Below are 19,028 nucleotides of genomic sequence, written 5' to 3'. Positions count from 1 at the left end.
AAATTTAAAAAAAAAAAAAAGCTCATTTAGGAAAGGGAAGATTTGTGAGCAAGAAGGGTCACCTGCGTTGAAACTCCTAAAAAAAAAAAAAAAAAAGAAAATAGAACAAGACAAACATTAGAAATCTAATGAAATTAGCATATAAGAATTTTGAAAGCCACGAAAAGACTTAAAGAAAAAGATTAAGATAAATCGGGATAGAAAAGCAAGATATTTTGGAAACAAACGGAAATTCTAGAATAAAGATAGGATCAAATTGAATACATAGCAATAGAAATTTTCATGTTTAACTGCATTATTCATTTCTAGAATTTCCAGTTGTTTTGTTTCGATAGTTTCATTTTTCTCTTGAGATTCCCTATTTATACCCTCATTATATTTGTATGTTTTCTTGAAACTTTGACTACATTAATACCAGCTCTTTTACGTATTTGACTGCTATCGTCCTCATCTCCATCTTTCTAGTGTGTTTTTATGGGTTATGGGTCACATTTTCCTACTTCTTCCCATATCTGTTATTATTTTATCAAGTGATGGATATTATGAACATTACACTGTTGAGCAGTTAATTTACTTCTAGATCAGCTTAATTCTTTCAATGAATGTTTGTAAGATTTGTTAGGGTAGGTCTAGAATAGCCTTTTCTCTAGATCTGGCATAGCCCTGTTACTAAGGAGTAGCCATCCTGGGGTCTCTACAGGATGCCTCAGGTGTTCAGTAACGTCTCTGCTCTCTGGCTATGGAACTTAAATGTTGCTCAGCTCAGTTTTGTTCGTTATTTTCCTGGCAATTGTTCTTTGGCTAATCTTATGGAGTCTTGCCCTGTGTATGATCATCATTGTATTATGCCAAAAACTCAATAAACCACTGTACAAGTTTTCTGGAATTCCTTTTCTGCATAGCTTTTTTCTCTCTGGTATTCCGCCCCACAATTCTAGCTGCTGCAGGAGCCAGGAACAATGATCTCTTTCCACTCAATTCAGTGAGACTGCCATGTTCTAACTGAGTTCTTCTTCCCTGCATTGCAAGCTAGAAAATGCCCCCAGGCAGAAAATGTGAGCCATCATGGAGTTCATCTTGCTTATTTCCCTTTCCTCATGAATTACAGTCCTGCATTTTGTTTCCAACATCTAAAAATGATTATTCCATATATATTTTCCAAGTTTTATAGTTGTTTACACTGGGAAGGCTAGTCTGTTACCAGCTATATGATTAGGTGAAGAAGTGTCTATATTCTAATTTTCAGGTTGATCTGACTTCTTTTCTGTACATGGGCTGCCTTTTATTTACTATTTGCTGAATTTGAGAAGTATTTTGTCCCTAATAGGTAGTTTTTCCTCCAGCTCTGGATATACTTCCTCTTTTGGGGATGAGCTATGTTGTTGAGAAAACATTACAGAAAAGCCGAAGTGTTTTTCTGTTTGATGAAAGTGCAATTATTTACCTCTGGTAACTTTATTTGCTATTATTGGTCCACAGTTGTAAAAATGGGGACAAGTAGAATAGGGGCCATCTATCCATGATTCTCACTTGCGACTGCAAATTAGGGGAATTTTCCCTGCTTTGGAGAGAAACTGCAATGCAATTAAGAAGCCAGAAGAGGAGTGGGAGGGAGATAAACCCATACATACTTTTTCTTTTACTCCTGCCTGTACATTCGTAGATTGGAATTCATTTGCCAACTAAACTCGTTCAGTCTCAATCTCTTCCATGACATTCCCACCACTCCAGCTGTAGTCCCTTGAAATTGGGGGAAATTGGTTGGTTCCTGTAAGAATTCTCTATCTTGTCCTGAAGGGAAGTTTTTTGTCACACAGACTTTCTTCATTTTGAACTACATCTGTTGGAAATGTTTTGAAGTTTGTTAGCTCCTTCCTCTATTTCAAAACTGACTTCTATACTATAGTAGTCATGACAACTGCTCACCAAGTATTTTCTGCTTCCTTCTTTCCAGTACCATGGTGCTATTGTACTTTCTTTAAACTGCTTCTTTGCAATTTAGACTTATCCGTTACTTACTTACTTATCCATGTTACAAATGAATTGGACAAGGAAGTGATGGGTATCACATCCAGGCAGAGGCTTTACGATCAGTGCACCATTCAACATGTCCTTTTCCTTTACATGGCTTTGTTGAAGCATATATTGAGATGAAGAGTATATCTGCCTCAATCATTGAGCAGAATCACCCCCCTCCCCATTTTCCCCATACATTGTGTGTGTGTTATACACACAAAGCTCTGTTAGACAAACAGTGTGATTGAGAAATAAACCATTGTTGTGTTAAGCCACTAAAAAAACTGAAGATGTTTTTTACAGGAGTATAACCTAACCTTTCTTGGCTAATACACCAACCCTCATTTTTCTGCTCAGTGATCACTCCGGCTGATTCTTATAAGTGGCAGATTTTGAAAGTTTGTTCTTATACATATAGTCAGAAGATAATCAATCCCAACCACAAATCTGAAGAGAAGAGAAAAGTAGTACTTTCTTTAAAAAAAAAAAAAAAAAAGGAAGTGTGAATCATTAATTTTGAGAGGTGATGACTATCCACTTGGACATCCCAGATGACCAGATTTGCATTTTAAAGTATTAAACCTTCTATCAGGATGACCTTAGGCATCGCAAAGGTTAATCAGCAGCAGGCCATATTCAGAGGGCCTGATAGCTGTCATTAGGATAAGATACTGAAGGTCATCTAAGGAAAAGAAAAATCCTGCAAACTGAAATAAATTTGACCCAAATGGGGAACAGAAACTTCATACCCAGAGAAAAAGACCCTACAGCAAAAGTAATTCAGGGTTGAATGATAATTTCGACTCACTTTTGATGTGGCCAATGCTTTTTTAAAAATAAACACGTCAAGTAGATATTTCATCACAAAATTGAAATAAATTCTTAAACATTTGTAATTCAACAGTATGAGATGACTTGAGATAAAAAAACAGCATTTTTTGGCAATCCAAAGGAAAAGAAGCCTAACACTCAACAGGAGACAGAATAGCCTGTTGGTTACTAGCATGGGCTCTGGTGGCAGACTGCCTTCTTTCAAATTAGGCACGTCCATTTGCTAGCTTTGAGACCGGGGATACATAACTTCTCTGAGACTCAGTTTCCTCATCTCTAAAATGGGGCTACCACACATATTCACTTGACAGTGTTGTTGTACAGGTGCAATAAAATGATGCATCTACTAGTATGTAGTCTTATTTCATTTCCACAAACATTAGTTATCACTATTATTATTTGGAATCTAGTTCTTCCACTCCCTTAAGAATATACACTTTTAAATTCTATGAAATTTTTTTATTGATTTTTCCAAATCTTCAACTTGGCCAATTTCATTTCTTATACCCCCCTGTCTATGTACCCTTATTCATAAATTCCTAAGATGTTATTAACTCATGTATATCATCTATTCCAACTACTTCATTATAGCAATAACAAAAGTGGGGCCCCTCAAAATAAATTTATCCATCTTATTTGTTTCACAAATTATTAGTGTATTTCAATATCTCTATCATACATGTAATTGCTTAACAAGTAAATATTTGTTTTACAATACTTGGATCAATCATATGTACTAATATTCTATTAACACAAAGAAGATGATTTTAACCTAAGAGGCCCAGGAGTCTTTATTTGGTTGACTTTTTATTTAATAACTTATTTTGCATAAGCATGTATCTTTGGCATATTCTTAGGTAGGTTTTACTGTGGGTTTCTTGTTTTTTCACATATTGTTTCTAGATTTCTATGTCTAGACTAAACGTATGATTCAGTACAGTCGTCTCTCAAAATCCACAGAGGATTCCTTCTGGGAGCCCCCGAGTGTATCAAAATCTGCAGATGTTCAAGTCCTATAGTTGGCCCTCTGTATCTGAGGTTCTGCACCCACATATTCAACCAACCATGGATCGTGTAGTACTGCATGTATTTATTAAAAATAATCTGCATAGGACTTCCTAGGTGGCGCAGTGGTAAAGAATCTGCCTGCCAATGCAGGGGACACGGGTTCGAGCCCTGCCCTGGGAAGATTCCACATGCCACGGAGCAACTAAGCCTGTGCGCCTAAAAAAGAAACAAACAAAAAAAAATCTGCATATAACTGGATCCACACAGTTCAAACCGTGTTGTTCAAGGATCACCTGTAGTTCATAAAGTACTTTCTGAACCAGCAATTTGCCTGTAGCAAAGAGCTCAGAAATTCTTTTCTAAAGCACACTACAATTCAAAGACACTACACAGCCCATCCACTTTCAAAGGGAAGGTTAAAGACAGAGCTGAACTCATATTCTTACGCTGTACCTCTCCCAAGACTAGATTTCGATTAACTTCAAAGAAAGAAGAATCAAATTAGCTAACAGTCATCTATTACACACAAATCGGTGGGAAAGTCAACTCTCCTCTAACCTAAACCATACAAACTCTATTGTGCCTGTTATTGTTTTTAGCATCCCCAAATACTAGTTACAATATTCAGATTTCAAATAAGGTAGTAAGATCCAAATAACTGTTTAACTCAACAAACATTTATAAAGGTCAACTCCGTGCGAGGCACTGCACTGAGTGCTGGGGAGACAAAGGTGAACAGCACATGTAACCGCCTTTGAGGAATTTATCATCTGAGGTTTGCAGTTTGACAGCTGTACTATAAAAAATAATTTGATGTAATGATGTGATAAGTGCCAAGAGCTTTGGGGATACCAAGGACGATGCATGGCTCAATCTGAGCTTTGACGATGCCTTCTAGAGAAGATGAGGCCCAAACTCTACCTTGAGGATTGTTGCAAGCAAGCCAGGTGCAGAAGGGGGTAGAGCACACCAGACCAATTCCCATCAGTGTGAACCATGTCACTGGGTGGGCGTGGGGAGAGGGTACAAAAGAGGATGATGCAAAGAACTGTGGATAGCAAATTGCATCCTGTAGATAATTGGAGGTGTTGTAAGCAGGTCAAAAAAATAAAATGTTTTTTAAAGGTTTAGACATGTTTAGAAGGTTGGGTAGATATGCTCACCTGCCCTCTGGGGAACGTGTGAATCTGTAGCTCTCAGGTCCCTTGCTGTGGGGCTGGGAGTTGGTGCCATGTTATTCGTTCTGGTCAATAGGCTATGGATAGGAAAGACATATATCACTTCTGGGCCAAAAAGTGGAAGAGCCTCCCTGTGACCTGCCGCTGTTTAGTCGTCTGCCATGGTGGTTTGTGGAAGCACCTATGTGGATGGAGTTCTCGTAAGAGCAAAAATGGGTGGAAAGCTGAATCTTCACAAGAGGGACTTACGCAGAAGACTTTTGGAGAATGAGAAATGAACTTTTGTTGTGTGAAGCCACTGAGGTTTGGGGGGCATTCATTACTACAGCATAATCCATTCTGTGCTGAATAAAAGTATTAGAAAGGATTTATTATTGTTTGTGTGTGAAGGGTAGGGAAGGGAGAGGTGATGAGTATGGCTCGGATGTTTCTGGTTTGTTGATTGGTAGGATGGTTTAATGACTACTCAATGGGAGGAAATTCAAAGGTAAAAACCAGCCACACTGGTTTGGAAAAATAGAGAAGTGGCAATGTGCTGACATGGAGACTTTGAAGTTCCTAGTGAATGTGTTCAGGCAACATTTAGGTCCACGAGCCAGAAGCTCAGTGGATTCTCAGGGCTAGATACAGAGATCTGGATGTTCTCATGAGTGGTAGTTAAAATTATGAGAATAAATAAGATCAAAGAAGTTTTGAAGTAATTATCTAATTAACTTAGGCTAAGCAAATCATCCAAACCTCCAATACCAATTACATCATTGGATTTACCAATTTGGCAAAACATACTTTTAATAAAAAAACAGCATTCACTGAAACTTGCCATCTTTGTAATTATTTTTCCTTAGCTTAGAATGACTACACAACACTGTAAATCAATTATACTTCAATAAAAAAATTTTTTTAAATAGTTAAAAAAATGAAGACTAAAACAAAACTTAATGGGTCTTTTTGTACTAGTACAGTGCAGGTATGGTTTTTGTGTTCTATCTTTTCTTAGATTGGGGGTATTTTCTTTGCATATACAATTGCTATCTCATATTACTTTGTGACTGATATTTTTCCATTTTTCTGTATGTCTGGAATCCTGACTTCATTATTATGTGCAATGTCACGTATTCACTAAAAGAAATGTTCGTGTGTGGGTAAAAATTTTGGAAGCAGTATCCTTCCTACAGATTATTATCAAAAAAGTGACCCTAAAGATTAATCATTATTGTAGATGTTTCTATTAAGCATGGCAATATTGCTAATTGTCTTAAAAGAAATGCTACAATCTTCTTTATGGTTTTAACTTTTGTATTGTCCTCTCCTCCTCTTCTGCTAAAATATGAGCTCAGAGATATAAGAGAGCTTGCCTGTCTCACTCAGGGTTATACCCCCACACTGTACCTGGTATGTGGTAGGTATTCATTCAGCATCTGTCAAGCCTGTTGAGTGAATGAATGTGTACACTTTAAAGGACGATGTATGTACAATACCTTAACAAAATAGTCATTTCATCTCCTATATTGTATGAGAATATGAGCACTGTTGGTTATAAAATAGACATTTTAAAGGATAGTCTTTCCTTTTCTCATTCCTGCCTTTTACTCACATGCACATCCAGTCCTTTGGCAAACTCTATATATTGTGCCTTCAAATTATATCCAAAATCTGACCACTTCCTCAAGCTGTACCAACCTGATCCTAGCCCCCACCCGTCTGCCCTGGATTACTACAGCAGCTTCCTTACGGTCTCCCTGCTTCTGCCCTGCCTGACAACCTCCCCTGTCCCTCCACCCCAGGTGAATTTTGATATAAAGGCCAGAGTGATAGTATAAAAGCGTAAATCAGATCCTGTTACTCTTCTGCTCAGAGGCTTCCCATCTCACTCGAAATAAAAGTCAGCATCCTTACAAAGGCTCACCAGGCCCTACACCAGCTGGCCAGTTGCCACCTTTTTGACCTTATCTCCCACTGCTGTCTTCTTTGTTCCCTTCTCTCCAGCCATACTAACCTTCTGGTTTTTCATTATAGACCCCCATGCCTGGCCCCACCTCAGGTCATGTGCACTTTTTGTTTCCTCTACTTGGAATGCTCTGCTTCCACCAGACTGGCTTCCTCATCTTTTTTAGGTCTTTGCTCCAATGTCATCTTTCAGCTAGGCATTGCCCGGCTGTCCCATGTAATACATCAGTGCCCTGCTCTGCAACCCCTACTCCCTATGCCTCTGACACGGTTCATTTATTTGTATCACCATCCAACGTATTATGGATTTACCTGTATATTTATCGTCTTTCTCCCTCCAGTAGAACATAAACTCCATGAAGGCAGGGTTTTTTCCTGTTTTGTACAGTGCTATGTCAGAGTAGGCATAAAATCAATATTCACTGAGTGAATAAACTGTTATGCTAAACCCCTAAACCTTAGGACGAAGTCTCAGTCAATGAGAACTAAGGTGCTCAGTATTTCTGAAGCCCCATGAAAACAGGGATGTGGGAGAATGGGAGTCAATTTTAATTTGAAATTCTGGGCTGTAATAGGACATCTCAGTTCACAAAGACCTTCAACCTCCCTCCTCCTCTACAAATCTCACTTTGAAAGAGAACATTTCTTACCCCACAGGTGGCCTTAAACCCTAACACCTTGACTGGGGCCCAGGAAACATACCTGAAGTTTGAAAATTATTAGTGTTAAACAGTGTTTTCTCTTCCTACATAAACTAAGACTGTAGTGGTATAACATCTAATAATGTGATTACCTTTCCTTTTTTTGTTATTAACTTTTTTTTTCCCAGTGGTGACTTCAGCATAGAATTCAGTGTACAGGATGCTTTTATCAGGATTATTTTATATAATTGAGGTGAGAAGAAACAAAAAGATGAATGTTTTACTAAAGTTATGATAGTCTTAGAAAGTTATTGTTAGGCTCTAGTAAAACCTATTTCTTAACTATTTTAGATTTAATTTACAGTTTTAACTTCATAAAACCCACAAAGTTTGAATACTATATAGGCTTTGAAATTGGTTTTTTTTTTTCATTCTATTGATGTCTTTATAATGTTTACAGGTAATTATACCACTTTCTACAAAACATTATGAGGACACCCTCACAATTTTCAATATTAGGTGATACTAATTGCATGTTGGTAGCCAAGACCAACAAATAAAATGAGTTCAGCAAAGTTCACACAAGCCCAGTTGGCAATAACAAATGATGAAAATAATAAAATACAAACAGCCCCACTGGAAGGTAACGATCCAAAGCAAAAGTTTATACATAAATTTAAAATAAATAAATGTACACACAAAACTGTTACTTACTATCAGTTTAATCTCAAACTCAGACTAGAAGCATTTGTAGATAAAACCATTCACCAAATGTCTATCAGAGAGTATGTGATCTACTGCATAGAATACAGAACAACTGAGAACAGGGATGTATTTATTCCACTAGTGGCTAAATCAAGTAGCCAATCAATTAGCTAATATAGCCAATTTTACATCCCATTATGGAGATTTGTATGTTATCACTTTTTATGCACAAAGGGAAGCGGCTTTGTTTGTTCCTGACACGCTGGGTTAGAAAATGTTTGAGGTCATAGTCCCAAATCTTGGCTGTTAAGATATTGCTAATAGAGCCCTGTAAGGGCTGCCTTGCTTAGGGACAGTTTAGTGGTGGTGCCTCTGCTCTTCATTTATCACTCAGTAACCAAAAATACTTTTAACAAATACAAAAGTAGGATAATACTTGCAAGTAATTAAACTGGGAGCAGGACCATGATTCTTTGGTGCAAGACTTACACTTCGTAAGAGTATATGACAACTCACCCCGAGCATCATTGGGCTTTTCCTTTTGCACAAAACAAAGATTGAGAAAAAGGAACACTGGGTTACACATCCGCTTTCCATGGTATTTTCCTAATTTTATTCCTTTGAAATGAAATAATACATTTCATATGTAATAATATTCACAGCTATTTTTAAAATTATCCACACACGTATTTCAACCCTTACGACATCCTTATGAGATTAGTTACTGTTTTCCGTTTTAACTGAGGATTTTGCTTCTCCGAAAAGTTAAGTAACTTGTCATACCTTTAGTAGATGACTAAAGAGAAGGTCCATCTGACACATTGCCCTGGTTTCCCTCCGCCGCTCTTCCACTCCACAGTGCCTAGAGATCTCATTCCCAAGCCCCGCCAAGCACAGTTAGCCTCACACCCCAGTGACCCACCTCACCTTTTCCCAAGGACCTGTGGCATCCTGGCTTATCAAAGGAACGCACTTGCCTGCCTTGAAAGGGACTCTTTGAAGAAATCGGCTCCATCCTGATTGGAAGAGCCTCAGGAAAGCCTAATCTTCAGTGACCTTTAGGAAAATCCCAACCTTCAAGTCAAAAGGCTCTGGACCAGAAGTCAACTTGCCAAGTGCTCCTCCCAACACTCTCCTGACCCACAACCATCAGTTTTACCAGCAGCCCACCCTCTTTTAATATCCTCCCTGGGCGCTACCTGACTCTCACGCTCTGCTGTAGAGAGACTGGGACCATTCAGGCCATGGGAGAGTAGGCAGAGGGGTTAAAAAGTACCCTGCTCATGGCTTGAAAGTTTGTCAAGAAAGTACTGAACACAGACTTCGCGTAGTATCAAAAGGAAAATTTATGCATCGCCTTTGAGTTCAACTTCTCCATTAAAGCTTTTTCCCTATAATCTAGGGAGTTCTTATCTTGGTGACTTATGATGTTATGGAGGGGCTCATGCATGGAAAATGTCAATAGAAATAGTAACTCTGGAAGGGAAGGGCCTCCTAATTAGTCCCCATTTAGATTTTATGATGGCTTTGAGATCTGCTCATCCTGACAAGTGCGCACTGTGGTTACATATTGTTCTAGCCTGAGGGAACCATAGGAAAATCCAGATTTATTGTACCTATCATACCAGCATATTTCATTTGCCATTATGAGCAGCCATCTCGCAATGATGCAGGAGTATTTATTACAGATTAAATTGTAGGACCTGGATGGTTTAGTGAGGTTCTTGAGGTATCATTTATGTCATTAACTGGCTCGTTATCAGATCTGCAAATCTCCATTCTTTTCTGAGCCTTCTGTTTGAGCGCGGAGGCTTCTGGGCTCGGGTAGCTTCTGGGGCCGTGTTTTGTGGTGTCGTGGGCATGAGGTTGAAATACAGACAAAGCCAATCAAGCAGACCGCTTGCATCACCCTCTGTGTTGTCGTTTTACCTGATTTCCTGGAAAGGTGGTGGCAAATGCCTCTTTAGTGCTATTTGCTGGGGGTCAGGGTGGAAGGTTATTATCTACCGGGCTGTTCAATTCTGCCCAGGTGCTGGTGTGTTTGGAGGTGCGTGGGGGTGGGGGAGTGATTTTTGAGCCGCAGGATTCAGGGGATTTATTTGCAGAGGTGGCTAACGCTAATTAGGTTAGGAGTGCCTGGCTGCCTTCAAAAGACGCAGCATCCAATTTTTCTTCTCTGATAAATAACCTCGCGTTTGAAAACCAAGAAAGGAGAAGCGAGTGTGTGAAATTTAATTGTGGTTATTTAGGAAGTTCGCTGCTCTTCTAGGCTGATTATCTGCGGCGAGAGGGTTCGGTTTTCATGTCTTGGTGCCTCTGGGACTGCGTTTTAATTCTACCTGGGAAGCTAAGCGAAGAGGATTCACTGATGGTCGATTATGATTTTTTTTTTTTAAGATAGCAGAATGTTCTTGCCCGAAACAGAATTGTAAGGGAGGAATACTCAGACCACAGTGTTCACCTCTTACCTCTCTACCCTGGCTTAGCTCTTCTATTTGCATTTATTGTTTGACTCAAAGTAGGGGTTCTTTGTTGTTGATATCTGCCCTATTTACTCTCCTATATTGCTTTCTCATAAAATCCGAGGAATGGCATTTAAGTTGCTGTGTTCTTTGGTATTAAAATACTCTCCCTACAGAGGCGCAAAAGTACCTATAGAAACGCTGAACTCAAATTCATAGATTATCTGGGAGAGAAATGCCTCGTGATTTAATTGTTGAGTATAATTAATTCACTGCATAGACAATAGTTGCTAGTAAAGGCGTATTTTCACAAAGGAAAATTACAGGTAGAAGCTATTATGTATTTTTTTAAAAGGATTTGATATTATATTATAGAACTGGAGTTGAGACAACAGAATTGGTGGACCATTAATATTTGCACAGATTAATCCTTATAAAACATTGCTTTCTTTTTTTATTTATAGAGCCACATAAAATAATTTCACCATTGACTAATAATTCAGGAGAAGCTATACAAACAGTTTTACATCTGCAATGATCTCTGTAGATCTAAGAAGAAACAAATTTGAAATGCCCTGGTTGAATGGAAATAAACATTAGTAAATGTATAGCAAGCATTTCTTGCCACACACTAAATTTACCCTCATTTAGCACGAGCAGTACCCAAAGTCTCCTGAACAGACACTGAGCTGCTACTTCTTTTAATCAGTTATATCAGAAGGGGCTGCAGAAAGCTGCTCATTTTTACTTGTTGCTTGCGAGTTAGAGTTAATGAAGCAGTGCAGAAAGGTCAGAAGGAATCATTTTTACTTTTTGCCACGAAGCAGGATAATTTAGAGGCTTGATAACGATGCCATTGCCTCTGTGTTGTCGTAGCAAGAACGAACTGCCCAGCTCTGAAGAGAGCCTGTCGCTTTTACTAAGCACGATTTGATAACAAGGGTTATATAACTTCTAATTCGCCTTTATTCATGTTCAATTTCTCTCTCATGTATTGTATTGAGACATAAAGAAATTTTTACAACAAATAACGTGCGGTAATTATTTGCCACCTATCCACAACGTGCAATGCAAAATTAGTTTGATTCCAGGAGTTCCGTTTTTTCTTTTTTTCATTTTTCCTTTGTTACATCTAATTTTTTATAAAGTTTAAATAATTTTTAATTATTTTGAATTTGTCTCTCATAGGCATTGTAAAATTACATAACTTTTCGTAAAGAAATATATTTAGGCCTCAGTTCCTTATTCCTACTTCCCCCCACCTAAATCTTTAAATTAAAAACTGTCACTTTTAAGTAGAATTCAGAGGAATATGTAAACTTTCTGTTAACTGTTTATTTTTGATCTGGTACCCTTAGCAAGGCTTTTGTTATTTATTTTCAAGTCAACCTTTTCATAAGAGTTGAATATTGCAACTAGAATACTAAGCAGATCAGAGAATTATCTTTAAAATAACATAAACACCTAGATTTAAGAATCATTTTTCACTAAACGTTTAATGACAACATCTTATATCAAAGCTAATTTTAAAGACTTCATAATTTTAAGCAAGTGCAATGTTTAAGGGAAACATCTATAAGCACAACTGCTTGTAAAATTGTTTATATAGTCCGTTGATAAGTGTGTTAAGCAGATTATAATTATATACATGTATGTATATATGTATGTATATGTGTAACACCGTACCTGAGTGGATAGCCAATTAAGCAGAACTTAGCACTAAATGAGTCATCTCTCATACTCTCTGTATACTATAGGCAGTCTTGAATAAACAAATCTATGCTGCTATAAATAGACTCCTTGAAATACGAGATTCTGATTTGAAGCTTCTTTGTGATGCTCCTCTCACCAATCTTATTGCTTGGTCTTTTGCATTATAGTCTTAATATTGAGCTTGCTCATTAATCTCCATCCTTTTTTAGGTTAGTCTGGGCTGTTCTTGTAGCTGTAATACTCACTGGGTTGCCGTAGGAACAAGAGATCCGAGTAAATATGCTTATGGAGAAGAAATGACGACTAATTAAATGTGAATAGCATTTATAAATTGCCTAGTTCTCACAAAATGCAGAACATAATATGCTTTGATGTACTTCATTAGTAAAAGGCACCTATATTTTTAAAATATATACTAGTAGGGAAAACCAAATTTTAATGCAAAAATGATCTTTATGTGGTTCCGTTTTTTCTGCCGACTATAAATCCTGTAATTTAATGCAGATATCCTTTTACTGCATTTACATGGCAGAGGAAGACATTTGGTTGGCCTGTGAAAGTGCTGGAAACCTTTACTATTCCCTCACCAAAGTGTAATTCCTTTTTTATTGTTGGAGGTATAGCTTTTCTATTATATTTTAGACAAAAAGAAACTGGCTTATAATGTCCACTCAGAATCTAGGTAGGTAATATTTTTCACATCAAACAGAGGGCTGTGGTCCTTCTCGCATATTGCCAGAAAACTGGGACTTTTGTATAAAACTAACAAAGCAAGCTTGCAGTCATGCTTAGCTTTAGTTTTGCTTTGTTTAATACTGAAAAGCACCTCTCATCCTTTCCAAGATGTTAAATCCTCAACTTAATTATCATTCTGTGTGTCACAGCAGATGACCTAATCAGGTTTCCCTTTATGATTCTGCAACTCAGGAGTACAAGTCCTCTTCTGCAATATTTTGTCTTTTCATTTGGGGAGCTGAGAGTTTGGGGTTGACTTATTTCCAAACAGTTGATAAATAACTGGTCCACATACTCTGGCATAAGATAATGATTGCAAGCCCTATCTACGATTCCAAGACAGGCGAGCCATTAAGTTAAATGGGCCGTGGGCATAGTTATGTTAACTACTAGGTTAACTGAGGGAACCATTGCAATTTGATTATTGTTTTCTGAAGATCTCTTTTCTCAGAAAGACTGCCCACCTCACTGGCTGGCCAAATATCAAAGAAAAATAAACTTCAGAGTTTTTTTGAAAAAAATGTCTTGACCTACTTTATATTTCCCTTTGTTTTAATAATACACACATATATATGTATATACATATATGTTTAACAAAAGAAAATGCTCGGGCTCACCTGCCCTTTTTAAGCTGAGCAAGAGCTGCTGCGTCACAATGACAAGCCTGGGGGACAGTGAAGAGTTTTCTTTTCATTTGGCTGCAGGAGATCTGTTCTGTGGCTCGCGTTATCTGGGCGTGAGGCGCTGACTCAAGGAAAGGCAGTCGTCTGGCCGCTTGCTCTGTGGGTGCAATTAGGAACACTTTTTCTTTTTACTGACTTCAGCAAAGCATTTGTTGCCAAGCTATGTGCCAGGCCGAAGATAGTACCAGACATGTGTTGTTTATTTTCTGGACTGGTCTCATTTCTTGAGGTAGCTAAACTCTAACTTTTCATATCTGTTCTAGAGGAACAAGAGTGAGTAGGATAATGCTTAGCATTTAATAGACACTATATCTATGCTATTTCTAGTGAATACTATTTTTGTATAGTGTTTTGCATGGATTTAATTTAAAGCATCATGAATTTAATGTCTGTTAAATAGATTACAGGCATTTTGTAGATCTTCAATTAATATTCAATACATGTTGAATTTAATTAAATAGCACATTTTAAAATAAACAATCTTTGACTAAAATTTGAATCACCACTTTCTGAATCAAATGTTCCCTTGTAAGTGCCACAGGAAAAGCCCTTCTAAATTAAAATTACATTATTGGATTTTAATGAATTATCAGGATTATCTAAAAGGTGATTCTCCTCAACCCATAAACTATGATTTTGTTGTTTATAGTTTGGGGTTCGTTTGTTGTTTAACTTAAAAGGAACGGCATTGCATAAGTGTACCAGTTGGGTTCTCAATATTAACTGTAAACTCTCTATTTAGGGGATATCATTCTGTTCTGGGTCTGATGTTCAAAATCTTTGCAATTCTATGTGATTGCGTTTAAATGATAATAGATAATTTTCATTGAGCACTTGCTATATACCAGGACCCGTGCAAAACACTTTATATGCATTACCCTTTATGAGGGTTCCTCATAAACCCCATGAGAAAGTACAATTACTGCCTCATTTTTGGATAAAGAAAATGAAGGTCAGAGAGATTGAGTAATTTGCTCACGGTATAAGAGGTAGAGCCAAGATTCAAATCTTAGACAGCCAAATTCCAGAATTTCAAGGCTTAACCCTTTTATCACACTTCTTATTTTCATCTTAAGTTCTTTTTCTTTTGTAATGTTTTACTGCAGTAACTCATTATTTGCTATATCATATGTTTTATGTCCACTTTATACTTCTGTCTTTAGCTATTATCTCTATATAGCATGCATAATTCTCTTTTCCTTTAACTGCTATGCATCTAGACCTTGGAAAATTGTGGCACCCTTGCAAACCCTTGCAAAGTATCACGTGATTATCTAGCCTAGTTCTACTTTAGAACCATTTTCCATTTGCATGTTTTGAGTATCCTAGATGCCATTTGTTTTTAGTGTCCGTTTGCCATTCTCCTAGAATTCACATCTTCTTTTAAAGATTATAAAGATATAGTCTTGACAGTATTTCAGGAGATAAAAATATTCATGTAAAGGTTGTGGTTGTCCCCAAAGATTGATTTTTATATTAAAAATAAAGTAAAACATTGATTCTTAAACCTATATGGGGATTAAATTATTGATTTGGATTGAGAACAAACAGCAATACTTCCATAATTTTATTGCATCTGAGGTTCCATTTCTCACTTAGAAAATCAAGTTAATCTCTTAGAAATGCCTCATGCAGCGTCCCTTCGCATTTACAGAAGTCAAAGCCGGTGATGCTTTGGGAGTTGTAGTGACTCTTATCTCTAAGCACCACAAAGTATCATAAGTAGATCGTGCTGTAGCTCACCCTCATTGCCTGATTATTCCAGCCTCTCTTCAGAAGAATAACATTTCAAGATTGGATTGTAGCCAACTTAACTATAACCAACTCAAGACACTAAACTGGGGAATTAATTTTAGAGAACATTTATGTTCCAAAATACTTTCGAGATTATTTTTTACGGAGTTTGATAACCTGTAATTTTTAAGTTTCTCATGTAAAAACTAAAAATATTTGAGTTTCTCTTCTCAGGAAAAGAAGTGCTTGTGGACAGAGGACCCAGTGAAGGGACAAAGACTAGGTCATCAACCCAGCTCCACCTCATTCTATCCATGTGGCATTAAATAGGTCACACCCTCTCTGAGTGTCAGTTTCCTACAGGTTCAAAGGTAGATTTTAAACTTATTCTGATTACTATACAATGTTCTTATGAGGATCACGTTACATATGTCAAAGCTTTTTAGAAACTTGTGAAGCAATATATTATTAAATATCTCATTGGCTGAGTTTTTATCTCCCTCACACTAGCTAGACTCTGCTAATTCTTTTTGCAATTCTCAAAGCGTGTCCCTTTTAATGAAGGATAAGTTTTATCAGTTTGCAGTATCATAACTTTACGGGTCACAACCATACCTTTGAGTTCTGCAGAGCTTCAATTTTTCACCTTTCGGTCTAAAGGGTTCAAAAAACCACTTACAAACATTTAAGGACAAACGTTTAAGGACGATCCATAAAAAACTGTAGCAAATTAGCATTATATTGTCTGTTTATGTGATATATACAAATAATAATTAATAGGAAACATTTATTGAAGGTGAACTATGTTCTAGGCATCATATTATATAATGAATACACAATAACCCTATGAATATTATTTCTTTTTTACAGATCTCAGATTTGGATTCAAATCTGACTTCAAAGCCTTTGTTTTTAATCCTATCGCCTAAATCTCAGGGAATGAGACCAATTCTTTTCTTTTTTTTACAAACCAGAACTAATACATGTATTTCTTGCCCTTAGCAGCAAAAAATTTTGGAGGCTATCTGCTTGGTTAAATTATACTCAAACTCTTGAAATTCTATATTAGATAGGCCCTTTGAGACATTTTCCAAAATATATCATCTTAAAAAGTCAAATTATATTCTCACCTTTGTTTTGTCTCCAAACCATAGTAAACACTTTGTTAAATTTGAATAAGAGTAACAAAAATACTTTTTCACTGGTTCCAAAAACCAAAAATATTTGAAAAAATATTATTTTTAAGTATATTCAAATTTTATGTTCTAATCTCTAAAAAAAGTTACAGAAATGTTCTGAAATACATTAAATGCTGTCAGTATCATTAAAACATATCTTTAATCATGCAAGATGACAGTTTTGGAGGGAAAAAAATTACCCAAAGTTTTAAGTTTCAGTAAGTTGGTTCCAACAAAACTTACTGGCTTTTATTTCAATGCTTTCATTTTATAAATCGGGACAGTGAGGCCCAAAGGGCAGACTGCAAATCCCAGTTATTGCCCAAATCCTATTTCCCTGGTATGCAACCTCATTATGCCTCTTGTATCTTGTATGCTATGTGACTTGCAAAGACCACAGATAGGCAACTGACAATTCAAAAGTGAGATTATATGTTATACTCAATCCAAATCCACAGTATTTCCCAAAATATCTGGAAATTTCTTACTAAAATGCTGTTTATATTATTCAATTGTGTTTTTTTTTTGCCTGACTAATAAGTAGCTAGATGTTCAACAAATTCAATAATGCACTAATCACAGAAATAATTTCTCCTATAACATTTACCTCAACAAAATAGCTTCCCAATATGCAAGATTTCTGAATAAACATTTAATGTAACAGTAAAATGTGAAAACAATCATGTTTCCTTCTCAAAATCTAATCAAACACATGTGTCTACACTGATTTGTGCCAAACAAGTAATTTGAAGGTATAATCCTTGACGTTTAAAAAATCTTTGCTTTAATGTAGTGTTTCCAGTTATATTTGAGTACCTTGAAATTCAATTCATTGTACATATTTATGTCTTAAGTTCTTACCACACAAAGCTGAATGAAGCATTTTCACAATCTTCAGTGAGTTCACAGTAAAATAAGATGCGACCAGTGATAATACTGTGAATTTGAAAAGTAATGCTGTGAATGGTGGCACAGATGCAGAAAAAAGGCTCCAGGCTGATAGGATGAGAAATGTGAGTGTAAGTGTGAGTGAAAGAGAGAAATGTTCCAGATGAAAAATGCAAGTGGGGGGTGGGGTGCAGGGGAACAGAACTTATGAACGTGTGTGGTAGGTCTGGGAAGAAGAAAGGTGCAGACTCACAAAGGCAAGGACATGAGGTGCCGGGGAGAATGAAAGAAGTTGAAGCTTGAAATATTAGCAGTAGAGCTGGCAGAACTCCTTTACTGAAGAGTTTAGACTTTACCCTATACGCAATGAATCATCACAAAATATTCTAATTGGAGAAAAATCTGATTGTATATTTGATGCAGAAAGATAATAATATTCACAATATAGAGAATGGACTAAAGCAATGGATTAAAACATAGGTAAAGAGTAATTATATAATTAAATTTATTTTTTAAGCTCTTTATTAAAGTATAATTGCTTTACACTGTTGTGCCAGTTTCTGCTGTACGACAAAGTGAATCACCTGTAAAACTGCTTGAAAAACTAAAAATAGAATTACCATATGACCTAGCAATCCCAGTACTGGGCATATACCCAGAAAAACCCATACTTCAAAAAGACACATGCACCCCAATGTTCACTGCAGCACTATTAACAATAGCCAGGTCATGGAAGCAACCTTAATGTCCATTGACAGATGAATGGATAAAGAAGATGTGGTACATATATACAATGGAATATTACTCAGCTATAAAAAGGAACGAAACTGGGACATTTGTAGAGACATGGATGGACCTAGAGACTGTCATACAGAGTGAAGTAAGTCAGAAAGAGAAAAACAAATATTGTATAGTAAAGCATATATGTGGAATATAGAAAAATGGTACAAATCAACCGGTTTGCAAGGCAGAAATAGAGACACAAATGTAGAGAACAAACATGGACACCAAGTGGGAAAAGCCAGGGGGGTTGGGGTGGGATGAATTGGGAGATTGGGATTGCCATAGATACATTACTAATAAGAAAAAAATATCAAATTGTACACTTTAAATACATGCAGTTTATTGTATGTCAATTATATCTCAATAAAAGTTCTTTAAAGAAAAAGTGAATCAGCTGTAAAAAATTATTTTTAAAACCCAAAATCTTCTCCAAATAGGTCAGGGTGCTTCTCTTTTTTCTAAGCCAACAAAGATTTCAGAATCTCTCCATCTCCCTCTGCCTCTCCCTTTCCCCCTCCCCCTCCCT

Source organism: Hippopotamus amphibius, chromosome 8 (assembly GCF_030028045.1).
Source record: "Hippopotamus amphibius kiboko isolate mHipAmp2 chromosome 8, mHipAmp2.hap2, whole genome shotgun sequence".
Classification (NCBI taxonomy): Eukaryota; Metazoa; Chordata; class Mammalia; order Artiodactyla; family Hippopotamidae; genus Hippopotamus; species Hippopotamus amphibius.
Note: the sequence above shows the minus strand (reverse complement) of the source record.